Source organism: Myxocyprinus asiaticus, chromosome 35 (assembly GCF_019703515.2).
Source record: "Myxocyprinus asiaticus isolate MX2 ecotype Aquarium Trade chromosome 35, UBuf_Myxa_2, whole genome shotgun sequence".
Classification (NCBI taxonomy): domain Eukaryota; kingdom Metazoa; phylum Chordata; class Actinopteri; order Cypriniformes; family Catostomidae; genus Myxocyprinus; species Myxocyprinus asiaticus.
The window spans coordinates 16,856,749-16,879,145 of NC_059378.1; the positions used below are offsets into that span (position 1 = coordinate 16,856,749).

At 37.0% G+C, this 22,397-nt stretch overlaps 1 protein-coding gene across 2 annotated transcripts in view; it reads right to left on the reverse strand.

Moving 5' to 3' along the window:
• nlgn1 (neuroligin 1) overlaps window positions 1-21,820 on the reverse strand; it is a 442,740-nt gene extending 420,920 nt beyond the window's left edge. For both annotated transcript variants that reach the window (XM_051672421.1, XM_051672419.1), the window contains exon 1: window positions 21,672-21,820. The gene's annotated coding sequence lies outside the window, so the exon portion shown is untranslated. The remainder of the gene's footprint in view (window positions 1-21,671) is intronic.
• Window positions 21,821-22,397: the final 577 nt, after the last annotated feature.

Consider the following 22,397-nt stretch of genomic DNA (forward strand, 5'->3'; position numbering starts at 1 on the left):
CTCCAGGTGAAACAGGAGTATGTCATGGTCAACCAAATCAAATGCAGTGCTTAGATCTAATAGGACTAGAGCCATGGATTTCCCTGTATCAGTCGTGAGAAGGATGTCATTTGAGACTCTTAAAAGAGCAGATTCAGTGTTATGTAATGATTTAAAGCCTGATTGGAAAACTTAATGGATAGAATTTTTTGACAAGAAAAATTGTAATTGAAACAGTACAACTTTCTCCATGATTTTTTAAATAAAAGGCAGGTTTGAAATTAGAAAGTGATGTAGGATCAAGATTGGTTTTTAAGATACGGTGACACCACAGCATGTTTAAGACAAGCAGGAACGGCACCGGTGTATGAACCCTTATTGATTACTGATAACAGACTCGGGCCAACCGCATCCATAATTTTTTGGAGGAAACACGGTGGAATGATATCCTGGGGACATAGAGTGGGCTTAAGCTGATCAACAATTTCCTTACAGGAGCACAAATTAACAGGCTCAAACACAGACCAGGTAGAAGAGTATAAAGGAACGTCAGGCAAAGTAAACCCAGTATGAGACAACTGAGATCTTATAGCCGTGATATTATTTGTGAAAAACTTCCCAAAACTTTCACAAAGAGATGTAGAAGGCTCAGGAAAGAGTTGTACAGGGGGATTTAACACAGAGTCAATGGTGGAGAAAAGAACTTGGGGTTTATGACAGTTTTTTTTTGTTATCAGATCAGAGGTATTTGTATTTCGCAGCCTTAGCTGCCCTCTGGAACATAGCAAGAGAATTTCTCAAGATTTCATATGAAACCTGAAGTTTATCCTTTTTCCATTTGCCCTCAGCTTGTCTGCAAACGTATCTGAGAGAATGTGTTGTGTCATTATGCCAGGGAACAGGCTTATGATTTTTAAGCTTAAATGGAGCAATGGTGTCCAGAATAGAGGCACATGTAGAGTTGAAGTAACTGAGATGTTTGTCAGCATCGAATTTGTGTAGAGTAGATTCCATAACTGAAGAGTCCCATACTTCATAGGATGCTGCAGAGAACTCTTCACTGGAGCATGAAGTAAAGGTATGAGACAAGCGAACTATGGATTTATTTCTGAGGATTTGACCAGTGCATGGCACAGAGAATAATACAGGCATATGATCAGAAAAGGTCACGTTACTGATATTAATGTCCGAAACAGATCCATGAGTTAAAATCAAGTCCAGAGTGTGGCCCTGTAAATGCGTTGGGCCAGATACCCACTGAACAAAGTCAAATGGTTTAGGAGCACAACAGACATGAATGTTAAAATACCCCAGCAGCAATATTTTATCATGAGCAGTGATGAGATCCCCCACAAATGCAGCAAATTCGTTAAGAAAGTCCTTGTTTTGCTGGGGAGGATGATACACCAGAGCAATAATAACAGGGTTTGCTAGTTTTGAAATTTGAAATACTTGCACCTCAAAACTGCGATATGAACCAGTTGGAAGAGATCGACAATGAAAAGTGTTTTTAAAAATAGTCACTAGGCCCCCACCACGGCCAGACAAATGCGGGGAGTTAAAAAAATGACAGTCCTGTGGCACCAGTTCAGAAAGTGAGAAAGCAAGGCTTAATCCAAGACTCTGTAATACATAGAAAATCCAGTGCTTGCGAAGTAAAAAAATCATTTAAAATGAAGGTTTCGTTTACCAGGGATTGTGCGTTAATGAGAGCCATCTTCAGCAATGATGAAACACTCTCTGGCTGCGTCGCTCGACACTCTCTGGTACGGTCGGAAATTATTGAGATTTGCGCCGCCACAGCGGATATGAGGAGTAATCCAACAATGATGCATGGAGAGGGAGGGGGGGGTAAACGCACATAGCCACTGGAATTGAACCTCAGGAAAACATCAACCTGCATCGCGTCCATGAGACGACTCATTTCTCCACGAGCGATGAAAGATGTAGGACGTTCTTCCATGCCGATCCAGTTTTCAGTCGCACGGCAATCCCTCCCTGCTTACCACGCTTCCTCCAGCGCTTCCTTCTAGGGAGATCCACAGGACACTGACACTGGTGCACAGGGAGGTGAATCGAAAATGGTGGGGGGGGACAAGGTCCACTAACATCACCCTTAGTAAAATCAGCAACCACACTGCGGATGTTAAGCAGTGTTAGGCGGTCATAAACCAAGGTAATGTTACAATTTGTGATTAAAAAAGAAACAAACAAAAAGATGGCAAATACCAGAGGCAGAGACAGAGAGGGCAGCAGACGGCAAGCCACAAACACAGGCGCCATCTTTGTTCATAATACCCAATGCATTAACTAATGTTAACGAAAGACCGCCTAATACTGCTTAGCATCCTTTTTATAGTTACCAAAATGACATTAATTGTGAATTGTTAAAATTTATTTAACAGAGATACATTCAAAAATATGAAAAATATATCCATTACATGCTCTAAAACTGCTCCAGTAAGAAATCATTAATATCTATGATTTGTTTACTGTCTTTGGCATTTTGTTGTAACACAAATCACTAATTATTAAGCAAATGCATGAAGGTGCTGTGCCGTTATGGTTAAAATGTAATTGCTGTGATTAGTGGTAATGTGACCAACATTAATCTGATTTAAATTGGGATCCTCACAGAATAGCGCTGAGATGAGTGACTGGTGAGATATTGAGAGCACCAGGAGAGTATGCATGTTTGATTGACACCATCAGTGATTATATTGAAGGGAGTGAAGCTGAAAGTGCTCATGATCGCTCAAACAGTCTCTATCGCACAACACAACGTCTGATTGTCACGACTCACGTTACATCACGTATACTCAGATTTGTATACACGTTTATTTGTTGTTTAATTCATTTCATACCCTTTTGCAGTCTCTATATTTGCAGCAAGTCAGAATTACTACCGTAATGACTCTAGAAAAAGGGCAACTTAATATTCATACACGTGCAATTCTTACACATTTTTCAAAACAACCCTGCATATTCATCTGAATAACAGCATGTCTGAAAGTTTAAATTTGTGAATACTTAGAATTGTCAACAATTCACCCTTCAGAAGCCACACTGTAGGGTGACCAGATTCCTGCTTGTGGAAAACGGGACAGCTCCCTCCCAGCTAAAATGAAATTGACGTATCCTTACCTAGGCGCAGATCACTGCGAAGTAGAGGGTGCATCCACATCTGTAACTGTTGTCACCTTGTACTTTTCGCTGGCAGCATTTTTTCTCAGTGTGCGCTTGTCCTTCAAGAGTTTATCGTAAAATGTAGAGCAGTACAGTCCAAAACTGAGACATCCGAAAAGCATTGCCTTCATGACTGTTACACTGGCCACGTTTACATGCAACCAAATAATCAGTTTAGAATCAAACTGTTAGCTCAATCGGATTAAAAAGCCTTCATGTAAACACAAAAATGATCCAATTGAGCTGGATCTGAATGAAATTTCCATCTTATAGAAGGGGGTGGTGTAGACCTAAAATAATCTGATTAAAATAAAAATATTAGCCATGTAAACATTTGACAACGAGACTACTTTCTCAATCGTATTCAAAATACCTTGTGCTCATACGCAAAGATGTGGTGCGTATGTATGTTTATACATAATACTCTTTGCGTGAACTTATAAAGCAATGACAAAACGCATTATTAAGGGTATAAGGGCTCGCACTGAATATTCTGCAGGGCACATTTCTTTCATGATGTCACATAAAGCAAAAAAGAATGTTGTGTCATTCTTAATAGGAACTTTAAGCAGCAGATGCGGTTACGGTGTTCCGTTGCGTGTACGCGAATTTACTCACTTCCTGATGAAACCATAATTTCTAAAGCATTTCTTCTTTTCCACAGTAACAGTCGATCATACGTGCTGTTTTAAATAGCCTACCTTTTTTTTTCCTTAAATGCTCCGTTCCGCCGTCATTATTGCTTAGTGATTTTTGCGTAGCATAGCGACAACGAGCTTATAGCTAACTAGCTAACCATGTAGCTACTTTCATTGCTTGTCAGCTGAGTGGAAGCTAATGTGTAAACATGTATTCACCAAACTGTTTTGTTTAGGATTCACAGTTTGGTACCCCCTTCAACCGAACAATTCCAGTCGTTGCATTTACAAAATGTAATATTTAAAAGTTTCCCCTGAACTTGTATAGCAGAATATGGTGTAACACCGCTGCCGCTGTTTTTCTCTTGTCTCAGCAGGTGTAAATGCTTCTTCTTTTACAACCTGACCCTTATTGACTGGGAGTATTAAAATAGTCAGCATTTGACTGATACTAAACAGTACTACTGATGTTTATTTAGCTATTTATTTTATTTTTATTTATTCTTTATTTTAATGGTCAGTATTTGACTGATACTAAACAGTACTGATGTTTATTTAGCTATTTATTTTTTATTTATTCTTTATTTTAATGGTCAGCATTTGACTGATACTAAACAGTTCTGATGTTTATTTAGCTATTTATTTTATTTTTACTTATTCTTTATTTTAATGGTCAGCATTTGACTGATACTAAACATACAGAACTGATGTTTATTCAGCTATATGTTTTATTTTAATTTATTCTTTATTTAAATGGTCAGCAACTGACTGATACTAAATATACAGTACTGATTTTTATTTAGCTATTTATTGTGTTTTTATTTATTCTTTATTTAAATGGTCAGCAATTTAATACTAAACAGTACTGATGTTTATTTAGCTATTTATTGTATTTTAATTTGTTCTTTATTTAAATGGTCAGCAACTGACTGATAATGAACATACAGTACTGATGTTTTTTTAAGCTATTCATTGTATTTTTCATTGTGTTCATTTCTAGACAATGTTGACAATGTATAATAATAATGTCAAATATTCTTTGATAAAAATATTTGTTTAAGAAAGTAGCCTTCTGAGTACCTTTGCATAGTCATATCGGTGCAAAATCGGTGAACAATCCACATAGAAAAGGTCTGTTTTCATTCCAGCTCAAAAATGTACTATATCGACCACCATATCGGCATATTTTCCACCTCTAAAATCGGTATCGGTCTCAAAAATCCCATATCGGTCGGGCTCTAGTTAAAACTGCACAAAGGTCAATATTATAGATCAGTGGTAGGGACATGACGAACGTGTCCATGGTAACAGTAGAATTTTATTACGGTGAAACCTGGCTCACTGTAGTAAAACTCTTAACGGTTTCCCTTAGTGAAGTGTCTAAGGGATTATATGCAACACCCTCAAGTCATTCCCTTAGTTAAAGGGAAATAACGCTTTAAGTGTTACACTTAAGGGAAAAACTTGCAACTGGGCAGATATCTTCATAAGTGATATGATAGGTGTGGGTGAGAAACAGATCAAAATGTAGGTCCTTTTTTTAATCTAACTCTCCACTTTCACTTTCAGATGTGAAAGTGAAACTAAACAGGCAGCACATGTGGCTTTCAGATGCCAAAGTGAAAGTGGATATTTATAGTAAAAAAAGACTTAAATTTTTATCTGTTTTTCACCCACATCTGTCATATCGCTTCTCAAGAGATGGCTTTAACCACTGGAGTCTTATGGATTACTTTTATGTTTCCTATATGATTTATGTAGCTACAAAGGTCTGATCACCATTCACTTGCATTGTATGGACTCACAGAGCTGAGATATTCTTCTAACAATCTTTGTTTCTGTTCTGCAGAAGAAAGAAAGTCATACATACAGTATCTGGGATGGCATGAGGGTGAGTAAATGATGAGACAATTTTCATTTTTGGGTAAACTGTCCCTTTAAGGGTACAAATATGTAACCAAAACAAGGGTACCACCCCAGTGTCGGCTTTGTACCTTAAATGGTACCTTTTTTTCTGAGATAGGGTCAATGTTTTCAATGTTGACTTTAACTTTAGGCAGTCTGATCAAACACTGACTCAAAGGAAAATTTAAAATAACTGCAGTTAATACTACTTCTAGTTCATTCTTCAAACTGAAAATGGAAGGTCAAATTGAGCACATTGTGAGAGACAGTACCCAGGATACTGCGCATTTTGGCAAAAGTAGTAGATCATTCAGGCATCTATGAATACAGAAACATTCTATTCCAAACATAGCCTCAGAGAAAGGGACACTGACACAACCAGTACAGGAACAAAGGTTGTTAGAGAAATAAAGAAATAAAAAGTAAAAGAATGAAAATGAACGCATGTAGGCTGCAGCTGGGAGAGCGCAGATTAATGATCGGTGCTTTGGCTTTTTGCTTAGGAAAGGAGGTTAGAAAGTAAACAATTAAAATAATTGCATTTCCTGCTCTGACCTCATTCCTTAACTGGACTGATACCCTTACTGTAGCTCTTAGTCTGAGACCATTAGTGGTCATTACACAAACAAGTGATGCTAAAAAGCTAAGCTACATGATAATATTCTTCATTACCTATTCCTACAAGTGTTACCCTCTTAGTTGCATTATTTTAGAGAGAAATAATGTCTGTGTATTCATCATCAGACAGGAAAAAGAGTCAGTGGGAGTGTATATCTTGTGTTTTACTTTTTGGCCAGTTGCCTCATACACCTGTGTCATTTTGTGCTTTCTAATCAATAATAAACATGCTGGTTAAAGAAATGAAAGAGGCCACAGTGCTGGACATTAGGCATTGTCATGTGCTTGTCCTTCGGCAAGAAAATTGGTCATTCACTTGTCAGTGTAAAAAAGTTACTTGTCTAGAGAGAAAAAAGGATGAAAGGAAGAAAAAAAGCCTCCATCGCCATAATTTACAGCTAGTTGGAATTACATTAATATCACAGTGCAGAAAGACGGTTTAACCAAGCGAATATTGGCCACTGTGCCCCAATCTTGGCAACATGTAATCCAGTAATGTAGCTACTGTAGCTAGCAAGACATGATGCAACATGTGCTGACTTACATTTATATTTTTTTCTTGGTAGAACCTTTAACAAATACTTTAACAGGTATTTAAAGGGCACCCACAAATTAAATTTCTCGTTTCATTTCTCACCCTCAAGCCTGTATGAATTTTTTTCTTCCGAGGAATACAAAATGAGATTTAAGGCAGAATGTTAGTCTCAGTCACTATTCGCTTTCACTGCATTGTTTTGTTCTTTTTTTTCGATACAATGAAATTGAATCGTGACTGAAGCTAACATTCTCCCTAACATCTCATTTTGAGTTCCATGGAAGATAGAAAGTCAAACAGGTTTGCAACAACATGAAGGTCAGTAATGATGACTGAATTTCCATTTTTGGGTGAGCTATCTTTTTGAGAGTACAAGTCAGTTCTCACCAGTTGTATTAAAAATGGCTGTTTAATGTTGACAAAATTTATTGAAAATGTAAACAGATAAAAACCTGAGATAGAACCTTGCTGCTAAATCTGTTATAATGTATACTGAAAACAGATCATATGTACAGTATATTAAAGATAGATAGTATATTTTCATATTATGTATTTTATTAATATAGTATTAATATTATTGTTATATTATTATTTCTGTATATTATTACATACAGTAAAATTAACTGATTCATATGGTAGAGAAAATAACTGGATATGTCAGATGGAGCTCTAGAAAAATAGAGATGAGTGATCTAATAGGCTGATTTATTCTTCTGCGTCGAATGCTGTAGGTTTCGCGTAGCTGTGACGGTTACGGTGTAGCGTACGCTGTAGACTGACGTGCACCTCTTCAATCTATTAACACTTGCATCAACACAAATCACGACAGCTGTGATTGGTCCACTGTGTTACCAGAGACCACCCCCCCAGCATAACAAGAAATTATTTGAGGAAGCAGTGCATTTTCTCCAAAATTATTTTATCTATGCATCTATCCATGTATTCACTGATCAGTTACTGTGTCACATTGTATTTGGACTTGTTTCGTTTTTTTGCGAGCATCTGCTGTTATCCTGTTTGTTTCATGTTCATTTCAAGTGAAAATGCGACAAAAGGCATCAATTTACAAATTTCCGGGTATGAGAGTGAAACAATACTTGTCGTATTCTTATCCGTAGAACTTTCCAATCTGTATGATGTTTTGACCATATGTTTGACAGTATGGTGTACAGTAAATAATCGTATTTCATAAGTTAGGAAAACTGAACTAATTTGTGAGCAGAGTAAAAACAACACCTGTTAAGAGTTGGTTGTTTTGCCTAAATGCATTGTAAGGATTCTAAGCTTTAAAACGACACCCATTATGTGTTGGTCAAGCAAGCAGTTATGTATTAATTGTATTAATTTATTCAGCACGGAGCGTCAATGTATGCCACAAAATTTCTTTATTATTATTTAAGTGACTAAAAAAGCAAGCATACAGTCTATGCCTGATTTATTGTCTATCTGCATTGCATGCAACATGTAATACATATCTAAATACTACATACTTTGATGAACTTGTTTTTAATGCTTCAGTAATTTAATAAATACTTTTGAATCCACAAATTGCATGACCTTTGTTTATTTAAGAAATGTACAGTTATTTCAGAAATTAAGGCATTTTCTCTCAATACATTTGCGTGTACTCGAAGACACACCAACGCAGAGCTATAAATGCAAACCACCACGTTGGCCACTATGCAGAGCCTGCGTCGTAGGTTCGATGCACAAGTATAAAGGCACATTAACAGGTGTTTAGCAAAATGATGAATTAGTCTATTTTAAAGCGTTTATCTTCACTCTGCAGCTGAGACGTTCTGGCAACATTACACAAAACGTTTTTGCTATTTTTGCGTTTCTTGTCAAAGGAATTTTATTATTAGGTAGAGCCAAAATGAGCCAAAACTAGTTCACTCCAACATTGAGTGCTTGCGATGTAGACAACTTCATTGATTATAAACATGAGCAATAGTTTTATCGCATCGCTTGCTTACACGCCATCGCAGCATAATTTCATTTGCATGTCAAACTAACACGTTTATGACGGTTTATGACTGTTCATATCTGTAACATCTTAAATTCAGTAAATATGCGCTTCCTCACTGCGTGCACTCTAAACTAAAATGTTACTAACCCAATCTCACACTAACCCAATCTCACAAAAATGTGTCAAAATAGTACGAGGTGGTGAATTCATTTCAAGTTAATTCATACAAAATAGTATAATTATGAGAATAAAAGTGTGTGGGAATAGGATAAACTCCCTTAGATTTTAAGGTAGATGAGGAAGAAATCTTAAAAGGAACCAAGACTCAGCTTGGAAGCCCACCTCCTCATACTAGCACGTAGGCTATTTAAATTTATATAAAGGACAATACTGTGCACACATAAATACTAGTGCCCGACCCGATATATCGGAGTCACTCTGACTCCATTGTTTACAGAGCTGAACTGACGGTGGCTCTGCAGACAGGGCGGAGTTCAGCGGTGTCATCACGGTAAGTTGTTAACTAGTCTGTTAAATACATACTGGAAACTTAATAAACAATGACCCCATCATTTTTCCTTTTCAATATAACTAATATAACATTAACCTTGCCCCTGAAAACCATGTCACTCATGTCTGTTTGCTGTTTGCCAGCTATAGTTTGTCAGTGCAGTTAGTAATGTAGCAGATTGAAAGGTAAACATCAGAACTTCTTTTTGCAGCTCAGCAGACAACGGTGTGGTGGTGGATTTTGTCTGTTGAGTGTTGATTTCACAATATGTTATTACCTAGTTGGTGAGACACAATGCTGGAAAGTAAAATAAACAACGTCTGTCTTTTACTCTCCGTGACAATGAGCTTATAGCTAACTAGCTAATCACGTAGCTACTTTCATTGTTGTCAGCTGAGTGGAAGCTAATGAGTAAACATGTATTCACCAAACTGTTTTGTTTAGGATTCACAGTTTGGTACCCCCTTCAACAGAACAATTCCAGTCGTGTCATTTATAAAATGTAATATTTAAAAGTCTGGTTTTCCAACGTTGAATGTTTCCCCTGAACTTGTTTAGCAGAATACGGTGTAACACGGCTGCCGCTGTTTATCTTGACTCAGCAGTATTAATATAGTCAGCATTTGACTGATACTAAACAGTAATATTGATGTTTATTTAGCTATTTATTTTATTTTTATTTATTCTTTATTTTAATCATCAGCATTTGACTGATAATAAACATACAGTACTGATGTTTATTTAACTATTTATTTTATTTTTATTTATTCTTTATTTTAATGGTCAGTATTTGACTGATACTAAACAATACTGATGTTTATTTAGCTATTATTTTATTTGTATTCTTTATTTTAATGGTCAGCATTTGACTGTTACTAAACATATAGTACTGATGTTTATTTAGCTATTTATTTTATTTTTATTTATTCTTTATTTTAATGGTCAGCATTTGACTGATACTAAACAGTACTGGTGTTTATTTAGCTATTTATTTTATTTTTATTTATTCTTTATTTTAATGGTCAGCATTTGACTGATACTAAACATACAGTACTGATGTTTATTTAGCTATTTATTGTATTTTTATTTATTCTTTATTTAAATGATCAGCAACTGACTTATAATAAACATACAGTACTGATGTTTATTAAGCTATTTATTGTATTTTTATTTATTCTTTATTTTCTCAGTGTTCATTTCTAGAATTTGTTGACAATGTATAATAATAATGTCAAATATTCTTCGATAAAAATATTTATTTAAGAAAGCAGCCTTCTGAGTACCTTTGCATAGTCATATCGGTGCAAAATAGGTGAAAAATCCACATAGAAATGGTCTGTTTTAATTCCAGCTCAAAAATTCAATATATTGGCCACCATATCGGTAATCGGTGAATTTTCCCTCACTAAAATCGGTATCGGTCTCAAAAATTCCATATCGATCGGGCTCTAATAAATACACAAATGTTTTGACCAGATATAATCCAGCCACATACAGTAGTATTAGTGATAATATTGACACATTTATTGTTAAATTAATTATAATGATTGTATTGTCTTCTAATAAAATAGGAGTCCATATGAAAATAGGAGGGATGTATGCGGTGTATGACAGAGGTTATGGCTGGTGTTGGATGGAACTCCGCAATGGCAGATGGGGCACAGGTGTGGGGTTGTTGGTGGGGCAGGGGTGGATCTGGTCATGACAAAAGTGGAAACAGATCTTAGTGCCTCTAATAAGGACAAGATATATTAAAATAATTATTGTATAAAACCAAAAAGGAAAAAAAGAGACAAAAGCACTCAGCATACAGAGTTAGTGTAACAGGGTTACAAGTAAACTTTGGGAATGTAACTATAAGCCTGGCTAAAAAGATAAGTCTTCAGTCTAGCCTGTCAATAATTCCTCTCCAGTCCAAAAATATCATCTATTGAAGCAGCAAAAAAAGGATTTTTCTAAACTCCAACAAATTTCTGATGTCAGATGTATACATTTGTATACATGCCTGCCCACATTTACGAATCAACAACAATTTTAACATTAAAAAGGAGTAAGCAGGTCTTAAAGGCACAGTAGTACAAACAGCCTATTTAATTCTAAGAGTTAGAGCAAATACTTTCATAACAATAATTCATTATAGCGACTTTTTCCTGCACCACCAAAACGTCGCATTTGGTCCGTATTTTAAATGTCACTCATTGTGACAAATGTCATGACAACTTAATTAACTCTGTGAAGACTCTGTATTCTAGGTCTTCTGATATGGTGTGATCTCTTTGTGTTAGGAATAGATCCAAATTTAAGTCTTTGTTTAATCATCAGCGTTCCCATCTGCTGTCACAGTCAGATCCCGACCCGCTTCATTTAAAAATTCTAAAATTCTAAATCTCAAAAAACATTAAAATAGCTTTGACATCAGAGATGTCAAATGCCACTGGCTCTCACGTGTCTTGTGACCGATTATAACATTCAAATTTTTGGATGTACATATTCTTGAATGAGATGTGACTGCCTTTAAAGAGAGGAAGATATTCAGTGATTCTAACCTTCAGTTTCACTCTGTTCCTCACACAGAGCTTTTGTTTGACTTTGGAGGACTTTGAATGCAGCATGAGTCGTTTGGAATACTTTTATAGTGCTTTTTGGGGGGAATAAATTATTGCGACTGTACTTGTGATCTGCTTGTTCTGTCTTTTATATAGGTGAGAATTTTTTAGGTTTAGGTGTAGGGTATGGTAGGGAATCAAATGTATTTATAAATACTGTATAATAAATCATAGCGGTTAAACACTCATGACAATATCTGAAGATTGCCAAGACAATCCTCCGAACTGGGGTGAGAGTGGCATAAATGTCAAGTTGACATGATGCAGGCAAAATATTGCTACAGTGCCTCCCTTATAAGATTGCCCTTAGTTAAAAAGGGTAGAGAAAAAAAACAAAACAAATTATAACAACTTATAACAAAACAAAACAACTTATAACATTATAAGGGGATCTTGGGTTTGTTACCTTTAAAAGAGTAGCATTATAATTCTTCTCCCTGCAGGGGCAGCCTGGGACAGGACATGTGTCATCTGCAGTAAGGTACCGTCAGAAGACAACGTGCACCCAGCAACATATTACTCCTGAAGCCATGTGTTTAATCTACTGTAGTGGCCACCCCTGCTTTTAAGAGCCAGTCTGCTTGACAGAGAGCAAGGGTTCAAGGCAGATAGGTCAAGATTTCTCATTGTCCCCTCAATACATTCACAGCCCAACAGCTTACAAACACACACACACACCAAGAGGAGGGGTTAAGGGTGGGGGAACAAACCTTGCCACAGCACTGGAAGCTGCGTTCAGTCATCACTGTTCTTTAAGCTGCAAAGACCAGCATCAATGTCAGTATCCTAATAAATCCTAGACCCTTATGCACTTGTGTTATAACACACATGCATCCCACACACACGCAGAAACACATACAAACTGTCTCTTACTGTATACAAGCGGAAACATGCACAAACTTCAGAACACTACAATACATCAGAAGTTATATTTGGTAAATTTTAAAGGGGTCATGACATGAGGAATCAAATTTTCCTTGATCTTTTGACATATAAGAGATTATTGTACTATAAAAACATACTGTAAGTTTCAGAACTCAAAACTTCCTCCTTACTGCAAAAAGAGCATTTGTTGAAACCAAGCTGCCAAAACGACTCGTTCTCTTCTTCCTCCACATTGTGATGTCACACTAGGGTTGCAACGGTATGAGATTTTCACGGTACGATAACCGTATCAGAAAATATGGTTTCACGGTATCACGGTATGCGATATTACACAATTACTATTATCAGTTATAATCACCTTAAAGAAGTGAAAACAGAAGGTTTTTTTTTTATTATTTGGTTGAGCAAACTCTTTATTATAATTGAAACTTGAAACCATTTTTTTAAATTGAAGTATGTGTAAAACAAAAAAGTCTCCCTTTTGAAAATAAATAAAATAAATAGAATAAATAAGAAAGCTAACAGAATTATAATAATAAACCGAATTATAAACATGATAAAAAATAGCATGTAACTATAACATGTTATATAACAAAAGCATGTTAGTTTACATGTTAGCATAGCATGTTAAATTAACTACTAAATGAAAAATAACATCAGCTGTGTGAGCTTTTAAAGTAATGTCCTATGATTATTAGTAATTAACATATACTGTAGGTGCACGACAACACAGCCAGACTGCTCCTGTCTGTACCTTTAACTCAGTGGTTCTCAACTGGTTTTGCTTCAGCACCCAGATTTTACATTGGAAATCAAGTGGCGACACATCATAGTAAAAACGTAACCTGTATTTAATGTATCCTGGGATGCATTTCCTTTTATGTTGCATAGTTTTGTTCATGGTTTTCAAGTACAAGGACATGCATCACGTGACATTATTTTTGTTGTTGACGTCAACAACAAAAGCGACAGTAAGCTTTTCTCTCTCCCATTTTAAAAATTAAAAAGCATATTTACTTATATGACCCCATTATTATCCTGTTTGTTTCCTAATTTCAAACATAATTCAAACAGAACATACATTACACATGAGGAAAGGCTCATTACCATGGTTAGGTCAGTGTAGCTAGTCTTAAATAATAGTAATAATAATAACAAATTATAGTATTTATGAAAACATAGGTACTAGCTGAAACACATCTTGAAAAATGCCACTGTTGATATAAAATGAGGTCTAATAGATTCTACCTTTAGATTATTTCATATGAAACTATAACATTTTGTCAAAATATAACAGTTACTTTTACTCATGTAAAATCATGAAATAATTTTGTAAAGATGATGTGTAATGAAAAAAAATTTGCGCATAGCACAGTGTTGCTCTTTTCCTCCTCAGTGCTGTTTGGCATGTCAGGGCTGCCTACTGTTTGAGAGGTTTGACTTGACTTCCTCCGTAACGCTTTAAACTAGAAAAGTCCCACTAGAATTGAAATTGGTCACATCAGTTTTGAGGTCTGTGCTCCACAATATCGAGGGAAGCCTGGTTGTTGCACGCGTGCGCCAGAGAGCAGAGTATTTCATGATCGCGAGCTGGTTCCGTTACACTCATTTAGCTGATTGCAAGATTATCTTTAAATCTGCCTTGGCAGTCCTAAATAGGCTATCACTTGGGCGGCCACCGAAATTTCTTCAATGGGAGAACCATGGCATTGTTCTTTCCCTGCTGTCCGCGACCCAGTCCGAATAGACCTGCAACCCACCAGTTGAGAAACACTGCTTTAACCCACACACTCACTCATGTCAGACCCCCTCGCCTCGCTTCTCTCTGACATTTTCTCCGCTGCAAGTGTGTGTGTGTGTGTGGCACAAGTTGATGAGTCTGACAGGCAGTCGAGGAGGAAAGGAGGTGAGATTCTCCGTCCGGCTGCATTTTTTTCTCAATACCGTAGATAAGCAAATGTACATGGTATGATAACCATAAATTTTCATACCGTGGTATACCATATACCACTGCAACCCTATGTCACACTGTAGTAGACATTTGCATCTGACCGCCTCCAAAACAACACATCAACGCCTACTTTACCTTATCACTTCCATAGCCTGTCTAGCAGCAGTGAGCAGTGAGATGGCAAGTAGAGAGAGCAGGTCAGTCAAGAGCAGTGAGCCAATCATAAAAGTGGATGTTTAGTGTTAAGTCTTAAAAGGAGAAGCAGTGCCAAAACTGAACATTTTTGACAGAGGGTCAGAATGAGGGTGGAAAATGATCACGTTTTACAAATATGTGACAGTTTTTTGTGTAAAAATCTTTACTTATATTAAAATTGAACCTCAATGATTATATTAAAATAATGTCATGACCTCTTTAATATAATATTAGTAGTATCTACTAGTAAAGCATGGCACTAGCAACCCAACTGGTGAATAAAGGGCCGTTCACAATCACTAAATCAATAATTTTTTTAAAGAGTTGATGATCTGATGCGACATGAACAACAGAAGCTGTTGAACTTGTCGATGCGACAAAGCTGAGAGCAAGTTGAAAACTTCATGCAAATGTGCAGCAAAACAGTGCTTACCAAAGGGAGAGCATGACGGTTGAGCTCAAGTGATACAGTAAAGCAGTCGAGTAGGAATGCCTGCTTGCAACCAACAGCGACTTGTCCACCTCCAGAAATGTAATTGCTTGTCAGTGTGAATGCCCCTTGATTGAAAACACAGCAGATATTCTACTTCTACTTCTAGCTTGATTATCAGATAATTTTAAGCTAAGTAAACTGCTTTCTTAAATGAAAACTGAACTCAGATAATACATTATGCAGTAGACTTAAACAGTCATGTAGGTTCAAGTTGCACAATGGCATAAATGTTTTTTGTGTAACCGAAATGAAGAAATAATGTTTTCAATAAATCTTTCTTTAGATCTCTACACCAGTGCAAAAATGTCAGTCCCAACATTTCATTTATAATTAATAATTTAGCCAAGGTATGAGCTCAATAATCACCACAGCACAATATTTAATTAAATATGTTTCTTTTTTTCCCAACCAGGAACCAAAACACTCTTCCTTTTCACTTCAGCTGGTAAATATTATAATTAGTGATGTTTACTGAGGCATCACTATTCCTATTGCATCACTATTTATATTGCTTGCATGGGTTAGGGATTTAAACAAACCCCCATCATATTTTTACTAATATTATAAGTGAACATATTATAATTGACCAGTGGGTTCTGGTCCATGGAAAACATAAAGTAATCATGTTCACATATGTTGCATTCCAGACAACTATGAACTAGGAATACTTAAAAAATAATGACTGGATTGCCACACGAAGTTGGACATCTGACTTGTAAAGTCAGTGTAGATCGATCAACCCCAACCTCAGCGAGAAGCGTCATTTGACAGAATTTCCAAGATGATGGCGACCAACAAGCATAACGTGGAAGCCAGTCAAATTCTTCTACACCAGACTCAGTACAGTATTTTAATGGTGGCATCCTATTACGGTGTCATGTTGAAAGTCACTGAGCTCTTTGGTATGCCTCATTCTACTGAAAGTGTCTGTTTAAGGAGATTGTAAGGCTATTTGCCTGATGTTATGCACTTGTTAGTAATGGGTGTAGCTTAAAATGCCAAAGGTGTCCACATACTTTTGGCCATTTATCTTAGCTTACAACAGAAGGCCTATTACAACTGTTGATCTTCAAATGTGGCATCAAATGTTGCCAAATGCTATTGCCAAATGTCACCAGACTAATGTTACATAATCAAGTCAGAGCTCAGTGAGGCCAGTTCTCTCACCTCATTCCGTCCTCCGGATGGTGAACTTCGTAATGCGCTAATTGCCATGATTCATGCCAGGAGTAATGGAGGAGGACCGTGTGTCTACACTAAAGTGACTGCAATGTTCTTGATCCTATGGTGAGATAGTAAATGAAACTCAATGAAATATCCAAACAGCACATTCACCATAATGAGATACGACACCAATTACAGTGCACAAAGATGTAAATTCCCTCTATCCTTGGAGAGCACTGGATTCCCACAGGCAACCGTGGAGTTTATCCAGCCTGTCTGCAACTTGTAATGAGCTCCAGCTGGTCACCATGCTATACACATGGTGGAGGACCAAAAAACTCAGCCTGAACTCGTTAAACGTGACAATGGCAACATTTTTTGCAAACTAAAATTACATGCTGTATTACATGTTTGGCTTGGAGGGGGGGATGCCAAAAGTGAGTGAAATTATGTTGTAATCAGACAAGGTTTTTGAGGTGGATATTAGATGGATGTTTTAATGAGTAAAAACATACCTCCCTAACCTAATACTTTAACCTAACCAATACTGTTAAAAATGATAAATGAGAGGTGAACAAAACAGGCATCCTTACTCTTAACCAACACCTAACCGATAGTGTTTTAAAAGAAAATTTGACATGAAAAGCACAATTGCTGAAGCAACCATGTCATTTCTTGTCACTTTTATGGCACTTTCACTTTCATTTCGAGCATCCTTGGCTGGGCTTGAAGCTCAGTCTCTGAGTCCAAAGTCCAACACTTTATCAGGTGAGCTACCGTGGAAGTTAATCATACTGGAATAAGTGTGTAAATGTAGGTGGGTCTGTATTACAATCATTAAAATGTATTGTTTTTCAAATGAAGTGTTAGAATAAAAATGTTTTTATATATAATAACATAACAGAGTGTGAATAATAGAGTGCAAAATAAGTGTTTATAAAGTCATAAACGGCCATAACACACAGTTGTCGTAGCGCCTCTAGTGTTAATTTCAACAGGAAACTACAGAAAAACGTAGAAAGCGGCAAGTAAAACTCGGATTTAAAAAAATGTAGTTATAGTAATGTTCATTCTATGAGACTATGTTGAAAAAACTCAACAAATAGATGATGGTCATCTGATTCCAACAGCTTACTGGAAGAAGCAATTAGACAAATAAACAAACACTTTTTCAGACAAAAAAGCAATAGAAAAATGTATAAAACTAAGCTCAAGGTTTTTATAACCTTGAGCTTAATGAACAGAAAATGAGCAGTTCTGGGTAGAAATCACACATCCCCTGTGTGATTTCTGCACTTCAAAACGCTTGAAAGAGTAATAATCAAACTACATGACACAATACCAACACCAAACCGACAAATGAACACCACTAAAACATACCCTTTTGGGCATCCATGATATCTTATGGTCGTCATGCCTGGTCATTTACTTCCGTTTCAGTTGTATTTACCAAGAACAGTGCTGATGTGAGATCTATAACATGTGCAGTGTGGGCAGTCACAGAGAAAAGGAATATAAGCTATTAAATGTTTCAGTGACTGGGCACAACCTGTCCAACAGACTGGAAGCCTCTCAGTGTTACTCAGCCATGGATTGGTGAGTGGGTAGGACACTTGCCACTATGAGAGAAAGAGGGACCGGAAGGATGACATTCACACTCTAGTCTTGTCTCTTAGAAACACATTCGCCTACCATGTCCCTCAGATCTTCTGTTCTGGTCTTCTTAATGATTGGGAAGAGATTAGATTGAGTTAGCCTAATATACAAACAGGACAACGCATTGGACAAATGTGAGTGTCTCTGTAACAAACAGCTGAGCCGTAATCAGCATATTGTGTTCTGGGCTGTAAATGAAATTGTTGTTTAACTAAGATGAGAAGCAGTGACCCTTTCTGAGGCAAACAAGCTGCTGTTTAGATGAGAATGCTTTGCCTTGGGCAACTTGATAATGCTGACAACCAGCCTGCCATAGCACATTCTAATACACTCCCTATATTGGCTGGGATGACAAGCACCATTCATTCTGATAAGTCACATCTCTCCTTCAGTGAAGCAGGATTCATGAATGCATGCATGGCATATTCTCAAGGTCCAGTATGGAGCCTAATATTCTGTTTTTTTCTTTGTCAGCTGGTGCTACACTAAATTCTGGACTGACCTTTGCCCACTGCCTGCACTACAAGTGCACTACTCCCTTTTTTATTATGACCCAATGAACTTTCAAACCCCTTTCTGATACACTTGTTTTCTCTCTCCATCCCTCCCTACCATAAAATCAATATTGCCAGCAGTGAAAAATATTTATAATTATAATTATTTATCATTTTAACAGCAATAAGAATAATAAAGAGACTGTATATGCAAATATATACTCAAAGGCTTATTATCTATCTAGTAGCTTAGAACGTTTTATCACTTTGTTCATTAATCATATTCATATTAATCATATATTTTTATTTTTATTTTATGAGAATAAAAAGACATTTCTCATATTACAGTCTCCTAAATTTTTAATGGCTAACATGTATTGTGTTGTGTGACTGTAGCATCATCCTTTTCAAAGATTTTCAAAGTGAATGGTCTGCATTTCCAACAGTGTGTATATAAGATTTGCTCTTTTTTTAATAGATATGATTTTTTTTCTAATAAAGTGGTCTTCTGCTGTTCTAGCTCATTCGCCTCAAGGTTTGATGTGTTGTGCATTCTGAGATGCAACTCTGCTCACTACAATTGTACAGAGTTTTTATCTGAGTTACCGTAGCCTTTCTGTCAGGTTGAACCAGTCTGGCCATTCTCCGTTGATCTCTCTCATCAACAAGGCATTTCCGTCCGCAGAACTGCCTCTCACTGGATGTTTTTTGTTTCTGGCACCATTCTGAGTAAACTCTAGAGACTGTTGTGTGTGAAAATCCAAGGAGATCAGCAGTTACAGAAATACTCAAACCAGCCCATCTGGCACCAACAATCATGCCACGGTCGAAATCACTGAGATCACATTTTTTTCCCCATTCTGATGGTTGATGTGAACATCAACTGAAACTCCTGACCCGTATCTGCATGATTTTATTCATTGCACTGCTGCCACACAATTGGCTTATTAGATAATTGCATGAATATGTAGGTTTACAGGTGCACATAATAAAATGCTCAGTGAGTGTATATCAAAAGTTTATTAGTCTACTAGTCTGCACAGCAGAGGAAACTGTGTTCTTTGCTGTCTCGAGGACAAAGCTTGATTTGTAAAGCACAAGGCAACTGGGACACATTGGCGGTCAGAAAGGTTGACCCAGTGACTGGTGATAAGAGGTATTAAGGCAGACCAGCTGTTCACTCTGGGATTATTTATCTGATGATGCTGATGTTTTGCATGAAAGAAGCACTCTCAGACTTTATTAGTCAAAGGTGGAGGAGCTGGCTGGTGCTCAGCCTTTGATCCCTAAAACTTCAAGTAAGAGGCCACTGGGGTCAGAATGATGAACATTAACAAAGCCCCAGTACACCAAGTCAAAAGCCAACAAAGACTGACAGCTTTTCACCCTTTCTAAACAGAGAAATGAAAAGACCTTTGGTATTTTGGGCTTTGCGCTTTTTTCACCAAAAATAAAAGGTCTGACCTAGTATTTATCCAAAAGACAACATTCTAGGTTCATTCCATTTGCTTTCTGCTTACAGTATGTCACTTAAATCCATTCATCTTTGGGTTGTCCTTGGATGGAAATATAGACTACATATGCAGGAACTCGCAAATAGATGAATACATCTTCTCTTCACATTTCATTTGTTTACATGAATGGTAACCATCAACACGCATGTTTAAGGGGAAAAGCACAAAGGTATGTTATAGTCTAGCAAGTCTAGCAAGGACAAATGAAGTATTTGAGAATGACCTGAAACGATCCCGCGATACTGGAGGATACAGTTACATGATTGCGGTCATCTTCGTGCCAGAATCAGTCATTTTTGTATTACTCCGCACTGATGGTAGACTTTACACAAGTACCTGACAGTAATCATCACGACGTCTCGTTAAATTGAGCGTAAATATATTATTTACACTGCCATCTACAGGAGTACAGTTCGAGGGGTCGGTGGCGAATGAAACCTATTTCAGTCACATTTAAGCAGAAGACTAAGTAAGTTTAACGTAAAAGAGAAGATAACCAAAATTCCCGAACCTTCCACACGGGTTGGTTTTATGTCAGTCTGAGCAGCACCATGGACAGCGACCGTTAGTCTTAAGGGTCGTTCACACCGAACAGGTTTGGTTTTCGTCCGCGCTTTTTCTTTTTTTTTTTTTTTCTCCTTAGTTGTTTTCCGTAAACATGCGCAAGGCGGTCGTCTTGACCGTTGCACCGCGTCGCGCTTATTGTTTTTTTAGACGCCGTGTCAAGTAAGAAAGAACATAAACTTTTAAAAGTGCGTTTCGAGACACATGCCTTCTGTTTCATTCGTTGCGCAGCGTCTAGCTTTTTCAACGCAAAAATAAGTTCAGTCTGAACGGCCCCTTAGAGCACGAGCACGCTAGACTTTAGTGAAACGGTCCATAGAGTTAACGCTCAATAATATTCCGAGGGGTAAATCTGAGGGTTACCTCAGAAAAAAAAAAAAAAAAAAAAAAAGAAAGAAAAAAGAAAGAAAGAAAGAAAAAGAAAAAAGCTATTTTTCGCTGCAGTTGGCTACTTACTATTCATGAGTTACAACAAAACGAATGTTGTTGTTGTGTGTGTGTGTGTGTGTGTGTGTGTGTGTGTGTGTGTGTGTGTGTGTGTGTGTGTGTGTGTTTAAAGCATAATCAAATACACGAACTCTTTATAAAACTATTTCAATGGCATTTTGAAATTGCCCACTTAAACCGTTTGCTTCCATTATAAAATATCCGGGTTTTCAGCTTTGAATTCTTAGCTAATAATAATAGCTAATAAAAACACCTTGAATTAGCTAGCCATTTGCAACTTCAACTGAAATTTACATTATAAATAGCAAATCGTTGACCATAAATAAATAAATAAAAACGTAAATTGTAAAACATAGCCTACCTTTTAGTTAAGAGCGAATGGTGTTGGTCTCGGTTGGATTCATGGCACATTAAATCCTTTATTTGGTGAGAAATTCCAACTGTACACGATGTTGATACACGCTTAATGTTGGATAAATTGAGCGGCTGGAGGTTTTGTCACGATATCCCGCTCGTTCTTTTACGAATCCCGTGACACATCAGCGACGGTGAATTCCAGTGTTCTCACTGACATTCTGGAGACGTTGGCCAAGTCTCAGTTCAAACCATTTGGCGCTTTATTTTTTCTCTCAAAAGTTTCAGCCCGCAGCGGTCGTTGATGTTTTGCCGACGGGAGACGGTGTCCTGACATTAGAGCACAAATTTGGCGTTTCTGTCACCCTATGTTTTACCTCCAGTCCGTAGCAGGCTACAAACATATACATTATGCCATGAGTTCGCTATTTATTATACACAATTACGTGTCCAATGAGCCACCACGAAGCAGCACGGCATCTTTCTCCCCTTTCACAAGAACTCTGAGCTGCTTCTGCAGACAGCTCTGCGTAGGGGAATGACGCATATGATGTTTTTTTTTTTTTCTTCTTTTTTTCCTTTTTTCTTTTTTTCTTTTTTTTTTTTTTTTTAAGCAAAAGGCTTTGATTGGTAAATAAGCATAGGCCTACCATTCTGACATTATAAATAAAAGGTCTCGTTTTGCGTTTTCTGCAAGCCCTTCAACTTGATTTCAGCTGCAGATTCAGAAATG